Source organism: Dama dama, chromosome 20, assembly GCF_033118175.1.
Source record: "Dama dama isolate Ldn47 chromosome 20, ASM3311817v1, whole genome shotgun sequence".
Classification (NCBI taxonomy): domain Eukaryota; kingdom Metazoa; phylum Chordata; class Mammalia; order Artiodactyla; family Cervidae; genus Dama; species Dama dama.
The window spans coordinates 114719033-114737084 of NC_083700.1; positions in this window are offsets into that span (position 1 = coordinate 114719033).

The following is an 18052-nucleotide window of genomic DNA, read 5'->3' on the forward strand; positions in this document are numbered from 1 at the left end:
AAACAAAAAAGAATAAAGATGACAGAGTGCTGGTCCCCCACGGCTTGCTGGCCGCCTTGTAAAATCGCGCCAGCCTCGCCAGGGCCCAGAGGCTCAAGGCTGCACCACGTTCAACAGTAAAACCTTCTGGACTCACAGAATGTCGTCTCAGGCCTGGTGTCCACAGCTAGCTCTTGCGCTCAGCATGCCAAGCTAGGAGGTTTCATAACATCTTTATTGTTTTGGAAAGGGCCCGCTTGACCTTTCTATGACCTCAAATTAACACTCAGAGAGATCAAAAGCTCTTGAAAATTTTACCTTTCTCTTCCAACCCTGAAACCTTGGTGGGCCTCTCTGCCAAAGCCTGGATCCCACAAAGGCCGGGGTCCCCGGACAACCCTGTGGGGAAACACGTCCCCCAGATACAGCCAGCACTTTGCCTTTGGAATTCTCTAGGAACACCAAGGAGATGAAAACTGTTAATCCCGTCCTGGACCCGAAACTGCTGCTCCTGGCTGCAGAAACACAAAGCGAGAGTCGTTAACGGAGGCAGGAGATGTAGGTAAACAAGCGCTGGTGAAATAAAGCCCAGCGGACCCTTCACCGGGGATGTGGCGCCCACCCACCGCCTCCCCCCAGGACGGCCTGTGACCGTTCTGGAGGCCCGGGACCGCTGCAGAGGCGCGGGAAGGGGTTCTCCACGCCTTTAAGTCAAAGGCTGAAACATTTCGCAAACTTTGAGCAATAAAATGGCAAAACCTCCCATGAAGGCAGGAGCCTGGGAGGGGAGGCCAGTTCCATAAAAATTAAGGAAGGAGGTGGGGGGGAGCCAGCCCGCTGTGTGCCCGAGTCCCGGAGGCCACTCTCTTTAACTCCCCCAGAACTGGACTCGGTGTCACGGGGCAGGATGGGGGAGCAGATCCTGGCCACCCTGGTGGCACGTCCCTGTCCCCACAGAAGAGCCACACTCCCGCTCCCCACCGACCAGGCAAAATGCACCCCCAAACCCCTGCTGGGGCCTACCCATGCTTCCTAAGTTCAGTTCAGTTGCTCAGTCGTGTCTGACTCTTGGCGACCCCACGGAGTACAGCACGCCAGGCTTCCCTGTCCTTCACCAACTCCCAGAGCTTGCTCAAATTCAGGTCCATCGAGTCGGTGGTGCTTAGTAAAGATAATGGGTTTATGATTTTAAAATGGGTATTTTGAAATATTCTAATATTATCTAAGCATTATACATCCTCTAAGTGCAGTCGTTGTTCAAAGGTGAGGAAAAGAATCTGTGGGTTCTGAGAAGGGGGAGCCCAGGAGAGAGAAATACCCCAACTGTGCGACAGGCCAGCAGGAAAGTGGCAGGCTTGGCGGCCCCAGCTCCGCCATCCCCAAACAGCCCCGTCGCACCCGCATCTGCACGGGGTTGGCACTCTGAGGGCCCTCAAGCAGGCCGGGAAAGTGTTCTCATGACAACAGAAAATGAAGCTGAAAGTTTAAATCTTGATCAAGGTCACAAGCTAAAGGCTGGAGGAACTGGCATAGTCAAGTCTGGCAACTCCCAGCCCTGGGCTCTTGCTCCACCCCGGGTTTCCAGAAACCCTGCGCACTGATGTCTGACTGAGAAGCTGGGAGTGAAGTCCCCTGAGCCGCGGCTTAACTACCTACAAAGCAGAAACAGCGCCTGCCCCGGGGGAGGGGCGTGGGGGAGGGGCGTGGGGGAGGGGAGGACTGGGCGCTTCGGATTAGTAGATGCAAACCACTGTGTGTGGGATGGATAAGCAACAGGCCCCGCTGCGCAGCCCAGGGGAAGATTAATACATTCAATATCCTGGGAATAAACCAGAGTGGAAAAGAGTATCTGTCTGTGTAACTGACTCACTTTGCTCTACCGCAGGAATTAACACAACTTTGTAACTCAACTATGCTTCAATACAATCTAAGAAAAATCTTCCCACCAGGAGGCCCTTAAGTGTAATATTGGGATCATGAAGAAACCGAGCTTGCCGTCTGCAGCCCTCGTCGGTGTCTGGGGACAAGATGAGCTCCAGAAATGAAGCAAGGAGAGTTGATGCTGGCGGGACCCAGAAGTGAGAGAAGAGACAGGACGCAGGTCGGGGCAGACCTCTCAGGACTGGATGGTCACGCCTGCTTGTCGCTCACTGTGGGGGCTCCCTGGCCAGGCCCTGACCCCCACGGACGGCCCTTCTCCATGGCTTGCGGTCTCCGCACACAGCCTCTGCGCGGCTTCCAGCTTCCGACTCGTGTCTTGGGGTCTTACCCCCCGCCCCCATGGATGGCTGCTGGTCTCATCGTCGTGACCCTCTGTGGGATGTCCCCATCGAGCGGAGCTCTCAGGGGAGGTTGGCGGTCATCCCGACCCACGTGGCAGGGCCTGTGTCATTCTGTCGCGGGGCCCACACGCCTGGGAGGAAGCTTTGGGCAGGGCAGGCCCCCAGAAGGAAAGCAAGTGGGTGCTCTGACATTCCCCGAGGGTGGCCTTCAGCAGTCAGCAGAAGAATCGGGAAGGAAGGGCACCTCCTAAACTGCCAGGCCCCACAGGGTGAAAAATCTTGCTTGTGTGTGAATGCAGGTCTTAGCTGTGTGTGCAACCTTCAGGCCGGCTGGACGCCCTTCCCACGTGGTCACTGCCGGGGTGACCCATCGCCACACAATACTTTGTTTACCTTTTCCAAGATGAGTTTGAGGGTCCCACCTGCTGAGTTCAGGAGCTCACTTGCTCTGGCCAGTGAGCTGTGGGCAGCGACGTGGGGCCCTTTTAGGCAGAAGTGCTCAGAGCCAGCCTGTGGCTCTGGAGGGTCTCTGTCCAGCAACGGCCCAGGCAGAGGCCCCTCCGACCACCCGGGTCCTGATCGCACAGGCAGGATGGGAGGGAGCAGGCTCCCTGAGTGGGCTCTCAGCTCAACCAGCCCTCCTGTCCATGGCTCTGTGAAGGTTTGGTCCGAAATCTAACTTCTTTATTCTAACGGCTTTCTTTTATTTGTGTTCGCTTTGCTTCTTTCATTCTTTTTCTTTTTTTTGACCTCTGTCATCATTTTATGTGTATCTTGGAAGCGGCATTTAGTTGAATTTGGGGGATAGTGGTTCAGTCGTATAGTCTCCAGCCTTTACACTTGAATTTAATCCCTTTTATGTACAGTGGATACTGAAAGAGTGGGATGGCTTTTCGTATTTTGTGTGATAGTTCACGCACCGTGAATTTCCTTTGCTTCCTTTGATCTTGTCTGCCCGTTCCAGGCATGATGGAATTCTTTGAAGTCCTTCTCTTCACCACAATGCTGTGGAGGCTACAGGTTTTATTTCTAGTCTTGTGCTGGCTAGGCTTTGTTTTCAGTCGACATTCCGAACTCTAAATCTTCTCAAATGAAGTCTGAAATATTTACATATTATCTCTGAACCAGAAAAGAGATTTGATATCTTTTATTGTATCTTTGTTACTATTATTATTTACACAATGCAAAAAATATGGAATAGTATTCTTACATTGAGCAGTTCGTCTTGGGGTTTCCTTGACAATCTATAGCAGAGATGACTGAGGGTTCATTTTATTCTCCTGGTTGATTGTCAGAGGTGGCTGCGGTCTGAGGATCTGTGTTTCCTTTCAGTTTGGGGTCCTTCCTAGCGTCTGTTCAGATATGACCTCTCCCCTCTTCCTGTTCTCTCCGCAGCTCCTCTCCTCCTGCCAGAGTTGCCCAGCCACACCCACGTGTCTCTGAGTCGCTGTTCACATTGGGTGATCTCTGAATCCCAGTTCTTCTGGGATGCATTCTTGGTGAATTCCTTCCATCTATCTTCCAATTCACCTACTATCTCTCTGACTGCACTTGACTTGATTTTATTCTGTCTACTAGCTTATTTCTATTTCAGTGATCATCTTTTTTGTTTCCAGGTTTCTGGTTCAGTTCAGTTCAGTCACTCAGTCATGTCCGACCCCCTGGACTGCAGCATGCCAGGCCTCCCTGTCGTTGCCAACTCCCAGAGCTTGCTCAAACTCATGTCCATTGAGTCAATGATGTCATCCAACCATCTCATTCTCTGTCATCCCCTTCTCATCCTGTGTTCAATCTTTCCCAGCATCAGGGTCTCTTCCAATGAATCAGTTCTTCCCATCAGGTGGCCAAAGTATTGGAGTTTCAGCTTCAGCATCAGTCCTTCCAATGAATATTCAGGACTGATTTCCTTTAGGATGGACTGATTTTATCTCCTTGCTGCCCAAGGGACTCTCAAGACTCTTCTCTAGCACCACAGTTCAAAAGCATCAATTTTTCTGTGCTCAGCCTTCTTTATGATCCAAATCTCACATCCATACAGGACCACTAGAAAAACCATAGCTTTGACTCTATAGACCTTTGTCGGCAATGTAATGTCTCTGCTTTTTAATATGCTATCTAGGTTTGTCATAGATTTTCTTCCAAGGACCAAGAATCTTTTAATTTCATGGCTGCAGTCACCATCTGCAGTGATTGTGAAGCCCAATAAAATAAAATCTGTCACTGTTTCCATTGTTTCCCCATCTATTTGCCATGAAGTGATGGGACTGGATGCCATGATCTTAGTTTTTGAATGTTGAGTTTTAAGACAGCTTTTTCACTCTCCTCTCTCACTTTCATCAAGAGGATTTCCAGTTCCTCTTCACTTTCTGCCATAAGGGTGGTGTCATCTATATATCTGAGGTTATTTATATTTCTCCTGGTAATTTTGATTCCAGCTTATGCTTCATGCAGCCTGGCATTTTGCATGATGTACTCTGCAAGAAGTTAAATAATCAGGGTGACAACATAGAGCCGTGACGTACTCCTTTCCCAACTTGGAACCAGTCTGTTGTTCCATGTCCAGTTCTAACTGTTGCTTCTTGACCTGCATACAGATTTCTCAGGAGGCAGGTCAGGTGGTCTGGTATTCCCATCTCTTCAAGAATTTTCCACAATTTGTTGTGACCCACACAGCCAAAGGTTTCTGGTTAGATCTTTTTCATTTCTGTCAGTTTGGGTCTTTTTGTTTCTGCCAGTATTTGTTTATAGTTTATGGCCATTCGTAGGCTGCTATTGTCTTTTCTTTTTGAAATGCTAACAGCTTGCCTTGTTGCTGTTGTTCAGTCACCAAGTCGTGTCCAACTCTTTGCAACCCCACACACTGCAGCACACCAGGCTTTCCTGTCCAACTCCAACTCCCAGAGCTTGCTCAAGCTCATGTCCGTTGACTCGGTGAGGCCATCCGACCATCTCATGCTCTGTCACCCCCTTCTCCTCCTGCCCTCAATCTTTCCCAGCATCAGGGTCTTCTAATGCGTCAGCTCTTTGCGTCAGGTGGCCAAAGGATTGGAGCTGCCCGCTGGGTATGCTGACCACAGACCCAGTCACTGAGCAGGTGTTCTCCACCCAGGCCCTAGATACGAGGCTGCTTCCCCACACTGGTCCTCACATCTGCAGAAAGCACTCAGCTGGAAATTTCCACTCGCTCTTGTGGGTGGGAGGCTCCAAGCAGTGGGCCAGCCTCTGTCTTCCTATCCTCCACCCCTCAGGTGGGGCTCGTTCAGTCACTGTCAGTTAATACCTTTACTGATTCTGGACCCGAAGCCCAGCACGCATCCAGCCTACACCCATTCCCTGCTTCCTGTCTTCTGTCCTGTCTCTGGAATGCTCAGCTTGTTCTGCAGTGTGGCTGTGACTTCTATATGTGGTTGCTATGGATTTGGAGCAGAGAAGAAGCCAGAAATCATTAACTTACAGTGCCATGTTGTCCAGAAATCCAGAAAGTTCCTTTCTTTATCTTCTTATGTCAGCTTAAGCCCAACTTTGAGCCCCACCCTATGGGGCTGGCAGAAAATTCAACCCCTCCCTCCCATCCTAGAGGAAATCAACTGTGAACATTCATTGGAAGCACTGATACTGAAGCTCCAATACTTTGGCCACCTGATGCGAAGAGGTGACTCATTGGAAAAGACCCTGATTCTGGAAAGTTTGAAGGAGGATAAGGGGATGACAGAGAATGAGATGGTTGGATGGCATCACTGAGTCAATGGACATGAGTTTGAGCAAGCTCTGGGAGTTGGTGATGGACAGGGAAGCCTGATGTGCTGTAGTCCATGGGGTCACAAGGAGTTGGACACAACTTAGTGACTGAACAACAACTCCTGTCCTGGAGTTGCTCGAGAATCAAGAAACTTGCATGATGCCCAGAAGACCGAAGAGAGCCTTGAGGGGTCATGCCCAGCGGAGGCCTTTCCCCAGCATCCTTCTCCTGCCCCCAGGTTGGAACCTGTTCAGGGCCATGCTTGAAACTCAGGAATCCTCACCAAAGTGGAAACCCACAGTGCCTGGGTTCAGCCTTCAGGAGCACAGTGGCCGGCCCACACCCTTCCTGGACTCAGCCTGGTTCTGCTCAGACCCAGGGCCCTCGGGACTGCTCCCTTCCAAATCTCAGGGAATCACTCTCTCCCTCCCACTCACCCTTTGGGATTAGAGTTTTATGAAACAGGCTTAGCTTTTTACAAAAGACAGAAAGAGTGTTTGGCTTCAAGCTGCTTTGGCTTTCTGCCTGGAAAAATAAAAAATCCCTGAGGCAAGACTGACAAAGAGCTGGGTGATCTGCTGGAAATGGGATGAGGGTGAAAAATACAGAAAGCAGATAAAGATTAATATTCCCCCCCAAAATAGAAGGTTTCCATGAATTTTACAGCTTATCTCTTTAAGAGACAAGTATCCTATGAGAGCTGGTGATGAATGAATGAGCTGCCCTTCTGAGAATTGAGCATTCTTGGGAAAGTCAGGAAGCTCAGGAATGTATAGGGCCCACAGCCCAGCTGATCATCACCACGTCACTGCCTCTGCTTAGCAATGACCCCGAGTTGCCAACAGGATGGCACAATGGTGATGGGCTTTTTAGCTTTAGATTCTGTTTAGTAAGCTGGGGGAGCGCATGTATACGGTTTACGGTGCTTATCTTCGAAACGGCACTTTTTTCAGAAGCTTGTCTCTAGAAGAGGTGAGATTTGGTGAGCTGAGAAGCTCACAGAAACACTGTATTTTGCAGCGAGCAGGTTTCACCACATCTGTCTGTGGCCTCCCAGCACTGCTGTCCAATCCCCTCACTAAGCCGCTGGGGACACCCTGGCACACCCCTTTCACTTTGTTCATCTGTCAGGTACAGCGGTGTAGCGGGGCGATTGGGGTCACCTCAGAGCTTAGCCGACAAAGGTCCATCTCGTCAAGGCTATGGTTTTTCCAGTGGTCATGTATGGATGTGAGTTGGACTATAAAGAAAGCTGAGCACTGAAGAATTGATGCTTTTGAACTGTGGTGTTGGAGAAGACTCTTGAGAGTCCCTTGGACTGCAAGGAGATCCAACCAGTCCATCCTAAAGGAGATCAGTCCTGAATATTCATTGGAAGGACTGATGCTGAAGTTGAAGCTCCAATACTTTGGTTCTCTGATACGGAGAACTGACTCATTAGGAAAGACCCTGATGCTGGGAAAGATTGAAGGCAGGAGGAGAAGGGGATGACAGAGGATGAGATGGTTGGATGGCATCACCGACTCAATGGACTTGAGCTTGAGCAAGCTCTGGGAGTTGGTGATGGACAGGGAAGCCTGGAGTGCTGCAGTCCATGGGGTCACAGAGAGTCGGACACGACTGAGCGACTGAACTGACTGGCTGAATGGAGAGCTGTGGTCACCAGCAACCTCAGAATCTGACCTCGTTTGGAATAAGGGCCTTTGTAGATACAATTAAGGTAATGATCTCAGATGAAATCTTCCTGGATTAAGGGGGGCCCTAAAGACAGTGATCCCCCTCAGAAGAGAAGAAAGGGGAGAGGACACCCAGGAACAGAGAGAGGCCCACGTGCAGAGCGGCAGCCGAGGGATGCCCTGCAGGCCAAGGGCTCCGACCTGCCAGCGCCTTCTGGGAGCTGGAGACAGACTGGAGCGGCTGCTCCTCTGAAGCCTCTGGGGAAAGCAACCCGCCAGGGCTTGGACTGCCAGCCTCCAGAACTGAGGGGGCAACCGTTCCTGTTGTTTGAAGCCACCCAGTGTGTGGTCATTTGTTATGGTGGCCCTAGAAAGCTAAGACTGAAGCTTGACCTAAAAAGTCTTAAAGGGCCCTCTGACCCACAGTCTGTGAGTAGAAAGTGGAGCTGCATCTGGGGAGCCAGCAAGGGACACTGCCCAGCGCCAGCTGCCTTCATCATCTGCAGTTTATCTCCATTCTTTGTTGTTTTATTTTAAGTTGTGACTTTACTTTTTCTAAATTTTTATTTTATATTGTAGTGTCCTTGATTTATAATGCTGTGTTAGTTTCAGGTGTTTTATATATATATATATATATATATATATATATATATATATATATATTCTTTATCAAATTATTTCCCCATGTAGGTTAGTACAGAATGTTGAGCAGGGCTCCCTGTGCAATACAGTAGGTCATTATTAGTTATCTGTTTTAGGTACAGTCGTGTGAGTACATGGGGTCTCCCCTAGTGGCTCAGGCGGTAAAGAATCCGCCTGCAATAAGAGAGACTCCAGTTTGATCCTGGGGTCGGGAAGATCCCCTGGAGGAGGAAATGGCAGCCCACTCCAGTGTTCTTGCCTGGAGAATCCCATGGACAGAGGAGCCTGGCGGGCCACAGTCCATGGGGTTGCAGAGAGTTGGACACGACTGAATGACTAACACTCAGCGTGTATACGTCAACCCCAGACTCCCATTTTATCTCTCCCCTCAGCCTTTCCCCTTTGGTAATCATAAGTGTGTTTTCTGATAGGTCTGCAAGTCTGTTTCTCTTTTCTAAATAAATGTATTTGTATCATTTTTTTAAGATTCCACATGTAATGATATCATATGATATTTGTCTCTGTCTGACTTACTTCACTCAGTGTGACCATCTCTTGGTCCATCTGTGTTGCTGCAGATGGCATTATTTCATGCTTTTTATGGCTGAGTAGCATTCCATTGCACATATGTAGCACATCTTCTTTATCCACTCCTCTGTGGATGGACATTTAGGTTGCTTCCATGTTGTGGCTATTGTAAATAGTGCTCTGTGAACATGGGGCTGCATGTGTCTTTTCAAATTAGGGTTTTTGTCCTTTTCAGATATATGCCCAGGAGTGGGGTTGCAGGATCACATGGTAATTCTATTTTTAGTTTTTAAGGAAACCTCCATTCTGTTCTCCACAGTGGCTGCACCAATTTACATTCCCACCAACAGTGTAGGGGAGTTCCCTTCTCTTCACAGTCTCTCCAGCATTTATTGCTTGTAGGCTTTTTCATGTTGCCCGTTCTGACTGGAGTGAGGTGGTACCTCACTGTAGTTTTGATTTGACCTCTCTAATAATGAGCCATGGTGCGCTGACTCAGCTGACTTCCTAAGCTGCTGCCCCAGGAGGCTGAGCTTCAGCCAATAAAGAGAGAAATGACTGCGGATTTTGAAGACATTCAGCCAGAAAAAGAGGAGACTTACGGGTTGTGATGAGTGAGAGCATGTGGTTGACAGCTTTTCGTTTGGAAAAGAGATTCATCTTACGTTCAGTGGTTCCAGAGGAAGTGCTTGAAGGGAGGTCAGACTCCAGTTCAGCATAGTACAATCTCCTGTAAGGGGAGGTCTGCGGCCCTCGAGGACCCCGCTGTCCTGTAGGAAGTCAGGGCCCTCTGCCAGAGGGCGGGCGGGGCCTCAGGCCGGTGGAGGGTATTGGGCCAGATGACCTTGAGGCCCTTAAAACTGGGCTGTTAGACTTCATAAACGCTAATCCAATTACAGGAAATCAGACAGGCCCTGCCCTCCAGCAGGCAGGGCCCAGGAATTAGCATTTTCGCAAAGGGCATCACCCCGAGTGTGGAGACACTGGGGCCAGCGACCAGGCGTTCCCTGTGCAGGACACACCCCAACCAGAGCCAGCTCCAGCTCCAGGCGCTGCCCCAGAAGAGGACCACCCGGGGCCCCTCTCCCCACGCTCGAGAGCCCACACCTTCCACAGCTCGGGTTCTGGCTCGTCCCTGCAGTGGCCCCCTGGCCCATCACAGGCAGACCCCCGTCTCTTCTGATTCCGACTTTTGACCAGTTCCCTGTAACAGGTGTCCTGTTCTCCTTGACCCGTCTTCCCAAACCCACCTCCTTTGGGAAGACTCCCCGTCTGCTCTCCCCTGTCCCTGCCCCCCTTTGCAAGTTATCACCTTGTTGCTGCTATTGAGGGCTTCCCTGGTAGCTCAGGTGATAAAGAATCTGCTTGTGATGCGGGAGACTCGGGGTCAATCCCTGGGTTGGAAAGATCCCCTGGAGAAGGGAATGGCAACCCATGAGTCTCGAAGTTGTATCTGACTCTCTGTGACCCTATGGACTGTCCGTGGGATAGCCCACCAGTCTCCTCCATCCATGGAACTCTCCAGGCAAGAATACTGGAGTGGATTGCCATTCCCTTCTCCAGGGGATCTTCCTGACCCAGGGATCGAACCCACCTCTCCTGCATTACAGGCAGATTCTTTACCATTGAGCCACCTGGGAAGCCTGAGATACCACCTTACCCCCTTAAACCTATCAGGACTTGTAAAGATGCATGTTTTCTGGTTTGTTGCCTTTTCTCTGTTTCTCTTGCTTGAGTGGACGTTCCCTGGGAGCAGGACTGTCAGTCTTGCTTGTCCTCACAGAACCCGTTTTCCCACGAGGCCCTGACACGCAGCAGGCACTTCAGTCCACTGGGATTGGCTTTATTTCAGGTAGCAGGGACCCCAGATGAGCACTGGCTTCACCACGCACGGCTTCGTTCCTTCAGGCCAGAGCTCCAGAAGCCACGTCCAGGCTGCTCGGGCAGCTTTGCACCACATGATTGCCGGGGTCCCAGGCTCCGTCCCCTGCTCCAGCGTCACCAGGCAGCCCTCGTGGTCATAGACAGGTGTCCAAGCTCTGACCGGTCTGCCCTCGTGCTGGGCGGCAGGAAGGGACCACGACCCGCTCCCACCCGCTGGCCAGGCCCTGGGTCACAGACTCCTACAGAGATGCGTGTGAAGCTGGGCAGTGTGGTTTTATTCCAGGCAGCCATGGGTGTGGCTAAAAAAGATTCCATTTCTAGGAAATAGGAGACAACTGGAAGCCTCTGCAGTGGAGCTCCTCAGTTACCATTCTAAGAAATCTTGAGTCAGAGTCCGTTCTGAACTGGGAGAATGTTCTGGGTATCTTCTTTGCTCCTCTGGGAAGGTTGCTGTGGATCAGAGGATTGGGCTGGCAGGCCCCTGAGGACAGGGCGTCTCCCCCTGCCCATGAAGTCTTTGCTGCCCTTCCCCTCTTTCTGTCCCCACCGCGCCAGGCCCCGAATCCACACTCCGCACAGACGGTTGCTGCTCTTCAGCTGCCCAGTCGTGTCCGACCCTTCGTGACCCCGTGAACTGCAGCAGGCCGGGCTTCCCTGTCCTTCACTGCCCCAGGCCACAGGACGCGCACACAGCACACACAGTAGGTGGCTGCAAATGTCCTGTGCTGGAGACGAAAACGGGGGGATGGGGCTCGTGGTGGGCACTCAACGGCCTTGAGCGGCTCCAGATGGCCTCTGACTGTCGTGTACAGCGCAGGGTAAATGCCCTGGAGAAACAGGGCAGGCCGCTATCACCGTGCACTTGGGAAGGGGTTTTTCTCCCCTGGCGATGCCACCCCATTCATCACGGCATCAATAAACATGCTGGGGTAGAGACCGAGGCACCACTGAGCTGAGTTCTTGTGGATAAACAAGGACAGTATGGCCCCAGGCCCCAGGCTGACCCTCTCTGATTCCGGAACCAGCCATCTCCTTGCTCATCTTCTCCACAGCCAACTTCTCCGTGTTCATGAATCACATCCGTCTTTATAAGCAGACAAGGCAAGAGTGGGATCCCCCGTTTCCAGCAGAGCCTGGGGGATTTCTGGACCTGCTGGTTCCTGTCAAACTTGGCTGGTGTCAATGAAACTGTGGACTCTGAAGGAGACGGGGCAAGTTGCTCCTTATTGTGGAGATTTTAAAAGTATATACACATTATCTCCGTGGGCAGTAAAGTTTAAATGTGCTTCCATTCCAGCCTGATAGGATGGAGGAACGAATCCTCTCCAGGGCAGATGGAGAAATCTGCTTGTAAAGACAGATGTGATTCATGAACAACACAGAGAAGATGGCCGTGGAGGAGGTGAGCAAGGAGACGGCCTGTTATGCGGCTCAGAGAGCTCACAGGAAGCCGGTTCGAGGCAGAGAGTGGAGGGGTGGAGGGAGGGAGGGAGGGATGGAAGGATGGAGGGTGGGAATGGAGGGATGGAGGGATGGAGGGATGGGGTGTGGGGGTGGAGGGTGGGGATGCCCAGCGGAGCCCTGGATGGAAGGCAGCATGCCAGGCAGACTGGGGCCCTGCCGTAACATGGCAGGGAGGACAGCGCCCACTGCATAACTGTCCTCAGTGTCCTGGGGAGCCTACTCACACACGTCTTTCAGCCATGTCCCCTGTCATTCCCAGGGGGTCTCCTGAATTTGTGCAGGGTGGGGGCGGGGACATTGTTTTGTGCAGGGAGGGCTACTAAGGCACCTCTGGTCAGCCCTGCCCCCAGCCATTCCCAGGGGGTCTCCTGAATTTGCACTGGTGGGGGCAGGGACATTGCTTTGTGCGGGAGGGCTACCATGCAGTCTCCAGCCCGCCCCTGTGGGGGGAAGAGGAGGGTGGACACGTGTGCTGGGGCACGTGCTTCCCTCCACACTCAGCCGGCTTGACAGGTGGAAAATAACATTTCACGGCTGTTACTCAGATTCCTCCAGAGTCCATGGGCCATTTTCATCTCTCACTCTTTTGGGCTAGGATGACATGCCGAGTTAGCACGCAGGCTCTGGGTTCAAACCCCTTCCCCCGGGGCCTTGGCCCCAGCACCCCCATTGCCTCATCTCTGAGAAGGGTTCAGCCCTACCCTCCCAGGTCAGGGGTCCAGATGGGGGCTCTGGCCATGGTATAGGCCTGGGCCATGACAGAGGCTAGCTCCAAGTGTTAATATTGCTCTTTTTTACTGGACTGCAGTTTTAAATTAGTTTCTGAAGCCAAATGTGGATTGAACACAACACCCTTTATCTGTCATAGATTTTGCAAATGATTTTGACCTTTAACTTGCCAGTTTCTTCTAATACATGCTTTATTCTTTTTTTTAAATTAAGATATAATTGACATATAGTAACTTGACAGTTTTAATTTCTTTTGCTATAGGAATTTTGTTTGTCTATATATAATAAATATAGTCATCTTTTCCTTTAGAGAAAATTTTAGAAAAGATTTTCCTACCTTGATCAGAGAGTATTCACATACTTTTTGTTCTAGTTGTTTTAGGGTTTATCAAATGAGTCACCTTTTTTCATTAGTCTAGCAAATACTAAATTTAGACATGTTATGATCCATTTCTGGACTTTCTTGGGCATCTTGAGTTACCTCCTTCTAATTATGCACTAATATCACACAGTTTAATGACTGTAGTTTTATAATATAACAGATTTCAAATTTCTGTTCTCCAATTATCCTAACTTTGAACACAGTTGTGGCTCCCTTTTTTCAATATTTCATCCCAGTGGGCATTAAAGGATCATTCAGAAGTATTTTATTAATTTCCCTCAAAAAAAATAGGAAGAAGGAAATTCTATGACATTTTAATTGAAATTTAATTAAACATATAAATTGTGAAACTTAGAGGAGTTTATGAAAATCACAATTACAGAAAACTAACCAAACTGATCTCATGGATCACAGCCTTGTCTAACTATGAGCCATGCCATGTAGGGCCACCCAAGATGGATGGGTCATGGCAAAATGTGGTCCACTGGAGAAGGGAAAGGCAAATTACTTCAGTATTCTTGCCTTGAGAACCCCATGAATAGTACAAAAAGGCAAAAAGACATGACACTGAAAGATGAACTTCCCAGGTTGGAAGGTGCCTAATATGCTACTGTAGAAGAGTGGAGAAATAACTCCAGGGAGAATGAAGAGATGGAGCCCAAGCAAAAACAACACCCAGTTGTGGATGTGACTGGTGATAGAAGTAAAGTCCGATGCTGTAAAGAACAATATTGCATAGGAACCTGGAATCTTAGGTCCAAGAATCAAAGTAAATTGGAAGTGATCAAACAAAAGATGGCAAGAATGAACATTGACATTTTAGGAATCAGTGAACTAAAATGGACTGAAATGGGTGAATTTAACTCAGATGACCATTATATCTACTATTGTGGGCAGGAATTCCTTACAAGAAATGGAGTAGCCATCATAGTCAACAAAAGAGTCTGAAATGCAGTACTTGGATGCAATCTCAAAAACAACAGAATGATCTCTATTCATTTCCAAGGCAAATCATTCAGTATTACAGTAATCCAAGTCTATGCCCTGACCAATAATGCTGAAGAAGCTGAAGCTGAATGGCTCTATGAGGACCTACAAGATCTTGTAGAACTAACACCCAAAAAAGAAGCTCTTTTCATCATAGGGGACTGGAATGCAAAAGTAGGAAGTCAAGAGATACCTGGAGAAACAGGCAAGTTTGGCCTTGGAGTACAGAAAGAAGCAGGGCAAAGGCTAACAGAATTTTGCCAAGAAAATGCACTGGTCATAGCAAACACCCTCTTCCAACAACACAAGAGAAGACTCTACACATGAACATCACCAGATGGTCAATACTGAAATCAGATTGATTATATTCTTTGCAGCCAAAGATGGAGAAACTCTATACAGTCAGCAAAAACAAGACCAGGAGCTGACTGTGGCTCAGATCATGAACTCCTTATTGCCAAATTCAGACTGAAAATGAAGAAAGCAGGGAAAACCACTAAGCCATTCAGGTGTGACCTAAATCAAATCCCTTACGATTATACAGTGAAAGTGAAAGGTAAGTCGCTCAGTCGTGTCAGACTCTTTGTGACCCCATGAATTGTAGCCTACCAGGCTTCTCCATCCATAGGATTTTCCAGGCAAGAGTACTGGAGTGGGTTGCCATTTCCTTCTCCAGGGGATCTTCCTGACCCAGGGATTGAACCGGGGTCTCCTGCATTGTAGGCAGATGCTTTTGCTGTCTGAGCCACCAGGGAAGCCTGATTATACAGTGGAAGTGACAAATAGATTCAAGGCATTAGATCTGATAGACAGAGTGCCTGAAGAACTATAAATGGAAGTTCATGATATTGTAGAGGAGACAGGGATCAAGACCATCCCCAAGAAAGTGAAATGCAAAAAGGCAAAATGGCTGTCTGAGGAGACCTTACAAATAGAAATAGCTGTGAAAAGAAGAGAAGCAAAAAGCAAAGGAGAAAAGGAAAGATATCCCCATTTGAATGCAGAGTTCCAAAGAATAACAAGGAGAGATAAGAAAGCCTTCCTCAGTGATCAATGCAAAGAAATAGAGGGAAACAATAGAATGGGAAAGACTAGAGATCTCTTCAAGAAAATTAGAGATACCAAGGGAATATTTCATGCAAAGATAGGCACAATAAAGGACAGAAATGGTATGGACATAACAGGAGCAGAAGATATTAAGAAGAGGTGGCAAGAATACACAGAAGAATTATACAAAAGATACGTCATGACCCAGATAACCATGATGGTGTGATCACTCACCTAGAGCCAGACATCCTGGGATACGAAGTCAAGTGGGCCTTAGGAAGCATCACTATGAACAAAGCGAGTGGAGGTGATGGAATTCCAGTTGAGCTACTTCAAATCCTAAGAGAGAATGCTGTGAAGGTGCTACATTCAATATGCTAGCAAATTTGGAAAACTCAGCATTGGCCACAGGACTGGAAAAGGTCAATTTTCATTCCAATCCCAAAGAAAGGCAATGCCAAAGAAGGCTCAAACTACCACACAATTGCACTCATCTCACACACCAGCAAAGTAATGCTGAAAATTCTCCAAATCAGACTTTAACAGTATATGAAGTGTGAACTTCCAGATGTTCAAAGTGGATTTAGAAAAGGCAGAGGAACCAGAGATCAAATTGCCAACATCTGTTGGATCATCAAAAAAGCAAGAGAGTTCCAGAAAAACATCCACTTCCGCTTTATTGACTACACCAAAGCTTTTGACTGTATGGATCCCAACAAACTGTAGAATATTCTTAAAGAGATGGGAATCCCAGACCACCTTACCTGCCTCCTAAAGAATCTGTATGCAGATCAAGAAGCAACAGTTAGAACTGGACATGGAACAACAGACTGCTTCCAAATTAAGAAAGGAGTATGTCAAGCCTGTATATTGTCACCCTGCTTATTTAACTTATATGCAGAGTACATCATGAGAAATGCTGGCTGGATGAAGCACAAGCTGGAATCAAGATTGCTGGGATAAATATCAATAACCTCAGATATACAGATGACACTACCCTTACGGCAGAAAGTGAAGAAGAACTAAAGGACCTCTTGATGAAAGTGAAAGAGGAGAGTGAAAAAGTTGGCTTTAAAACTCAACATTCAGAAAACTAAGATCATGGCATCTGGTCCCATCACTTAATGGCAAATAGATGGGGAAACAATGGAAACAGTGACAGACTTTATTTTGAGGGGCTCCAAAATCACTGCAGATGGTGATTGCAGCCGTGAAATTAAAAGACATTTGCTCCTTGGAAGAAAAGTTATGACCAACATAGATATTAGCATATTAAAAAGCAGAGACATTACTTGGCCAACAAAGGTCTGTCTAGTCAAAGCTATGGTTTTTCCAGTAGTCATATATGGATGTGAGAGTTATAAAGAAAGCTGAGCGCTGAAGAGTCAATGCTTTTGAACTGTGGTGTTGGAGAAGACTCTTGAGAGTCCCTTGGACTGCAAGAAGTTCCAACCAGTCCATCCTAAAGGAAATCAGTCCTGGATATTCACTGGAAGGACTGATGCTGAAGCTAAAGTTCCAATACTTTTCCCACCTGATGCAAAGAACTGACTCAGTGGAAGAGACCCTGATGCTGGGAAAAACTGAAGGCAAGAGAAGGGGATGACAGAGGATGAGATGGTTGGATGGCATCACCGACTCAATGGACATGAGTTTGAGCAAGCTCCAGGAGTTGGTGATGGACAGGGAGGCCTGGTGTGCTGCAGTCCACGGGGTCACAAAGAGCTGGACACGACTGAGCAACTGAACTGAACTGAGATGTGTGGTGCTTCCCTGCTGGCTCAGAGGGAAAGAATCCGGCTGCCAATGCAGGAGATGGGGATTCGATCTCTGAGTCTGGAAGATCCCCTGGAGAAGGAAATGATAACCTTCTCCAGTATTCTTGCCTGGGAAATCCCATGGACAGAGGAGCCTGGTGGGCTACAGTCCATCGGGTCACTAAAGAGTCGGACACGGTGTAGCAACTGACACAGAACCGTTCATACGCAGAGTCTGTAAGTCTTCCCACGACACCGCAGAGGCTGTCCCTTTTCTCACAGCCCAGGAACTCGATGATCCCTCAGTGTGCAGGCTCCAGACTTTCCTCGACTTGGAGGAGTCCTCCCAGGTTCAGCTGTGGCCTTTCTCCCATCTGTTATTTTTCTCTGCTTCTGGAACTCAGTTAGATCTCCTGCTCTATCTTCTAAGCCAGCCCTATCTTCCTTTGCTGCATCTTCCTTTTTATCATTCTGCTTTGTCTGTTGAGATATTTCTTGTCCTCTCTCTCCCAGGACCGCTCCTCAAGGGCTGCATCACCATCTCTTCTTGAATTAGTCTGCTGGATGTTTCCACGTTGAATCACATTTTTAAGCTTTGGGCATTCTTTTCAGGGCTGGAATTTTGATCTTTTACATAGAAGACAGTCATTCAGCTCCTGGATGTGGTCCATGAAACCCCCATTGTCAGGTCAGCTTCCTGCAGATCCTCGGTTCTCCCCGCTGGGCCCTGACTCTGCTAACAGTGACCACCCAGCTCTCAGAGGGTGAGTGGGCCCACCCGGTGCTCCCCGGCCCCGTGGTCACCGTCCTCGAGAGAGGACCTGGGGTGGAAGCGAACTGGTCCAGGCTTCAGCCCTCCCTCAACGCCCTCCCAGACTTCCTCTCCACTGTTGGGATGACTTTTGTTTTTGAAACACAAGTGTTTTCTATTTGCTGACCTTTTCTAGATGACAAGA